Genomic DNA, 5991 nt, shown 5'->3' on the forward strand with positions numbered 1-5991 from the left:
TAGTATCATAAGCATTGAGTTTTAAGAGGGAGAGATGGCAAATATATGGTCTTAAATTCACACACTTATCTAGACTTGGAAACAATATTAAATACAAGTAAACAAATGGGAAAAATGAATGAGTAAGACAAAGTTTCATAAAGCAATGTATAATGTTATATACATGTTAGAGAAGCAGAGAAACAGAGAACATGCTATTTGGAAGAGCCTGAGCAGAGTCGTGAGAGCTACAGTGAATGTGTGTATAGATGTTCCAGTAAAGGGTCTTCTTTAACTGCAGCATTTAGAGCCTAAATGAGGAGGCAGAAGAGGATGACTTTGTTTAAGTGGAACCGGACAATAAGGATTCATGCTACATTTCAGAACAAATGAAACAAATGATAATACCTGACTTCAGGAAAATTTGATTTGCCTTTACTTTGCCAAGTAGACTTAAGAAAGAAATACAACTCCTCAACATGAGCTGATAGGCTGCTGTAGTTTTAGAGGTAAATTTTAGGGCTTAAATATGATAGAAAAATCATCCTTTAAGGGTCATAAAAATTATTGATACTAGAACTCCACAATGTATACATTTACATAGATTTTCTATGCTTATGTTTTGAATACAACGTCTGATTTTGCTGATATGTGGGTCTGTGTAGGGCACTAAAACATACTTATCCTAATAAAGTAATAATTGAAATGTTTTGAAATACTTTTAAAGATTTCTTGGAAAACTCTTTGGAAACAAATGTTTGCATATTCAAATTTTAATCTCTGGGTTAGAAAACAAATATTCTTTCTTCCAAAATAGATAAGTTCTGTTCTTCATTTAAGAGATGTAAAATTTTAAATAATACACTGTCTGACTACAATAGTAAGTTAAAAATTATAGTTTTTTTAAGCTTAGAAAGTTAATAGCTTATAGTTTTACACTTAACTTACTCTTGTGTTTCCCTCTAGGAAAAAACATGTCAATGCCCCGTGGAAAATTATAATCAAACATCCACTGATTTCATCTTATCGGGGTTGTTTCCACCAACAAGAATTGGCCTGGTCCTCTTCATTCTCATTGTTCTCGTTTTCCTAATGGTTCTGCTTGGCAACTTGTCTGTGATCCTTCTCATCCTCCTAGACAGTCATCTCCACACTCGTATGTATTTCCTAATTAGTCAGCTCTCCCTCATTGACCTGAACTAGATCTCCACCATTGTCCCCAAAATGGCTTCCAATTTTCTGTTTGGAAACAAGTCTATCTCCTTCATTGGATGTGGGATTCATAGCTTCCTCTTCTTGACTTTAGCAATTGCAGAAGCACTGCTCTTGACATCTATGGCCTATAATCGTTATGTGGCTATTTGCTTTCCTCTCCACTATTCCATTCATATAAGCCAAAGTGTGTGTGTGATGATGATAATAGAATCTTGGATAATGGGCTCTATCAACGCCTGTGCCCACACCGCATATGTTTTCCATATCCCCTATTGTCTATTCAGGGCCATCGACCATTTCTTCTGTGATGTCCCAGCCGTGTTGACTCTGCTCTGCATGGATACCTGGGTTTATGAGTACACAGTGTTTATGAGCACCACCCACTTTCTTGTGTTTCCTTTTATTGGCATTGCATGTTCCCATGGCCACGTTCTCCTTGCTGTCCACCTCATGCACTCAGCAGACAGGAGGAAGAAGGTCTATTGCACCTGAAACACCCACCTGACTGTGGTGACTTTCTTTTATGCTCCCTTTGTTTACAATTATTTATGCCCAAGGTCCCTCCAATCTCCAACGGAGGACAAGATTCTGGCTGTAGTCTATACCATCGTGACCCCAATGCTCAACCCCATCATCTACAGCCTGAGAAACTAAGAGGAGATGGGGGTCCCAAGAATAGTGATTCAAAGAATATGCACTGTGAAAATGTAGACAGGGTTTTTTGCTTATGTATCCAGGACCTGGTTATAAGTTCACTAATCATATATAGTAAGTAAAAATATGCTATGCGTAGGGTTCAAGTAGTAAAATTAATCTAGACGAGAGGAAAATCACTCATATCTGGACAAAACTACCTTGTAAATATATGTAAAACTGATAATTCAAGAAGAAGTTATTTCTGAAAATTTCTATTATGAGTAGATTTCAACCTATCAATTTCAATATAAATCAATTTCTTGTAAATCTGAGTTTAATTTTAAATGTAAATTTAATATATGACATTTTAATGATTCCTCTCAAATTTATGGTAATTTGTGGACTTTGTATAAGAAACAGGAAATGGTTTTATATTTCAAATGCCTGTTTATTCATTTTATCATTGTATTTCAATTGCATGTTAAAATAATGTTATTTTTCTCTTTGGTTAAAGATTTATTTTTGAAACTTCATATGAAAAGAGCGTTCTTTTCCATCAATTATCTTTCATATTAATTTTTAAATTATCTGTACATCTTATATATAGTTCTAAGCCTGTGGACATTTTCTTTGCAATGTTGCTGATGAATTCTAATGACTTCCAATGCTGTATTGCAATGACTATGTGTGCACTTTTATTTAAAACAATTTAGGACAAAGTTTACATCCTAATTTCCCTAGCATTCCCTGTTTTGGAACTCTGGTGAGATAGTTAACAATTTTGCTAATGACACAAGGATGGTATCTGGGATGGATGGATAAGTCAGACCTTGCTCCCATCATGGGTCATTGTTCCTGGCAGGCAGAGATCCTCCTCCTTTCTGTGCAGTGGCCACTTCTACCATTGATGCTCCATCTGCAGCTCCTGTTGACATCACTACCACCCATTTAGTTACAGGTCCCAATCCAGACAATCCCTTTGGATCCTTTCATGCTTTGAACACAGATGTGTGTGTGCACATCGGGAGGCCAGGTCAATTGCTCCATGTACATGCTTCCTGAGCCCACAAGTGCAGGTGCTATTGCTGGACCAAAATTGCATTCTAATGCTGCCATCTAGTCTAGCTCCCCTGCTCACATGCATACTCAGAGATAAAATTATTGAGAATTTTGAGATTTCAACAACAGAGTATTAAACCAAGCAAAGTGTCTTTCTGAGTGTGAGGCCCCATGCAAGCACACAGGCCACATGCCCATGAGGTCAGCCCTGAGAAGAGTAAAGTAAGTAAATGAGTCGGAAGGGAATAGTGTCATGCAAACCAGGAAAATGATGACAATATCTGCTGTTTGTGTCAGTTGTTATCAATGTAAATATTCTGACGGAGTGTGGAAAGAAGAAAAACAGGCAATCAAAATTATGTTAAATGTGATTTTATATGCATCTAATTTTATTAAGCCTCATTTCCTGAGTCATGCATAGAAAAATTAATTTGAGTCTCCTATTTTTTCAAACATTTGAACAAATTTTAAAAAGCAGAATGTTTGTGAAAAACAGTGCAAACTTCTCTACCTAATCTTTGCTGCTTTACTTCTAAAATTGGGAAGAAGTCCAATCACAGTTCTTAATGTCCTTTAGAGAATCTAAAAACCCTGAGAGCCTCTTTTTATGAGGTGTAAGTGATCTCTGGCCAAATATTGGTGGCATTATGAGCACAAACATGAATACATTCTGAAATGTGAAAATTTTAAACTACTTCAGTGCACAGCTCCTTGTGTGGCACTGTCAGCAAGCACACTTGAGTGACAGAAACACTTCCTCTTATTCTTTTCTTTCTGGAACTGGGAAGTTGTACTTCCATGTCTAGGAATTCTGAGTATTATATACTATATATAATTTCAATAAGAATTTCCAAGCTGCACAGTTTTTTAAATCATTATTAGTAGAGGCTATGGAAGATACTCTACATTGGAAAAAAATGTGTCTCAATAGATTGTATTTTGAACACTTTATTTAAAAAAGTCATCCTTCTGAAAACATTTTTATCTTTTTTTTCTTTGCTTGAGAGAGCAAAAATGTCATCTTTGGAAGAATATGATTCCAGACCACATTTTGTTGTTTTGTTCCCCATGTCTAGGGTGTTGTAAGTGGAATCATCAAATGTGTGTATCATCATAGTTCAGCAAATCGAGGGGTATTTTTCATTTCTTTTAAACGTTAGAGAGTGCAAATTTTATTCATTCTGACTGCAACACAATTAATGTAAACTGGTTTTCCAAAATTGTTTCCCCAAATACTGAAAAATCCTTATTTTACAGTCATGAAGTAATTGAGTATGTCAAGAGGTAAAGGGAATTTGTACTATTGAAACCACCTGATAATTCATAACTTGACACAGCCAATTGGAGATTTGCAGATGTGCAGCAGTGTGCAGTTTTATGTAACAGGTTCGACAAGGCACTGCTGACCACAAGTACCGCCACATGTCCCTCCTGGTGTTAAGCCATGGTCCTTTCCACTTAGATCAACACCTTTCAGTTTATTGTGCTCACTCACCTGGTCTCCTTATCTCCAGTATTGGACTTTTCCAATTGATAACCACAATTTAACATTTCTCAAATGCATGTCTGAACATTTTACTATTGTTTGTAAAACCTTGGGTCACAAAAGGACAGGAAACTAGGCTATAAGTTGAAGCAGGAAAGAAGTGCTATTGGAACACTTACATCTCTTGCTTGTCAAACATCTCACCTTTGCTCATATTCTACCTTTTCCATGGCATCATTTCTCTGAGCACCACACCCCTGCCCAGCTTAGTGTACTCATCTGACAACAACATTTGTCACCATTCAAAACTCAACTCCAGGGTCTTCTCTCAGCCCACTTGCTTGGCTGAATTTGCCTGTCAAAGGTAGAGGTGATGTGTCCTAATGAGCTGTACCCTTTCCACATGAGGATCAAAACAATCTATGTATTTTACTACAACAATTTGTACAAACTATGCCTACAATTCAAGTTCCTTGGGGACAGTAGCCATGCTTTATTATGACTTTAAACTCATTTAGCTAGGAGCTATTATATTCTTTTATTGAGTTATTGATAGGTTACAATCTTGTGAAATTTCAATTGTACATTAATGTTTGTCAGTCGTGTTGTAGGTGCACCACTTCACCCTTTGTGCCCACCCCCCACCCCACCTTTCCCCTGGTATCCTATAAACTGTTCTTGGCCCATAGTTTTAAATTCCTCATATGAGTGGAGTCATACACAGATTATCTTTCTTTCGCTGGCTTATTTCACTTAACATAATTCTCTCAAGGTCCATCCATGTTATTGCAAATGGAATGATTTTGTTCTGTTTTGCAGCTGAGTAGTATTCCATTGTATATATGTACCACATCTTTATCCATTCGTCTGTTGATGGGCACTTAGGTTGCTTCCACGTCTTGGCTATTGTAAACAGTGCTGCAATAAACATTGGGGTGCACAGGACTTTTGGGATTGCTGACTTCAGGCTCTTTGGATAAATACCCAGTAGTGGGATGGCTGGATCGTATGGTAGTTCTATTTTTAGTTTTTTGAGCAATCTCCATACTGTTTTCCATAGTGGCTGCACCAGTTTGCAATCCCACCAGCAGTGTATGAGGGTTCCTTTTTCTCCACAACCTCTCCAACATTCGTTGCTATTAGTTTTAGATATTTTTGTCATTCTAACGGGTGTAAGGTGATATCTTAGTGTAGTTTTGATTTGCATTTCCCTGATGATCAGCGATGATGAGCATCTTTTCATGTGCCTATTGGCCATCAGTATATCTTCTTTGGAGAAATGTCTGTTCATGTCTCCAGCCCATTTTTTGATTGGGTTGTTTGACGTTTTGTGATTGAGTTGTGAGAGTTCTTTATATATTAAGGATATTAAGCCTTTGTCAGATATATGACTTGCAAATATTTTTTCCCAGTTAGTGGGTTGTTTTTTTGTTTCAATCCTGTTTTCATTTGCCTTGAAGAAGCTCTTTAATCTGATGAAGTCCCATTTGTTTATTCTTTCTATTGTTTCCCTTCTCTGAGAAGGCATGGTGTCCGAAAGGATCCTTTTAATACTGATGTCAAAGAGTGTACTGCCTACGTTTTCTTCCAGAAGCCTTATGGTTTCAGGTCTCACC

General features: G+C 37.0%; 1 pseudogene; it reads left to right on the top strand.

Annotated features, from left to right (window-relative positions):
* The first annotated feature begins 1152 nt into the window (after positions 1-1152).
* Positions 1153-1848, top strand: LOC123289587 (olfactory receptor 2L5-like; annotated as a pseudogene).
* Positions 1849-5991: the final 4143 nt, after the last annotated feature.

This window comes from Equus asinus, chromosome 10, assembly GCF_041296235.1.
Source record: "Equus asinus isolate D_3611 breed Donkey chromosome 10, EquAss-T2T_v2, whole genome shotgun sequence".
Classification (NCBI taxonomy): domain Eukaryota; kingdom Metazoa; phylum Chordata; class Mammalia; order Perissodactyla; family Equidae; genus Equus; species Equus asinus.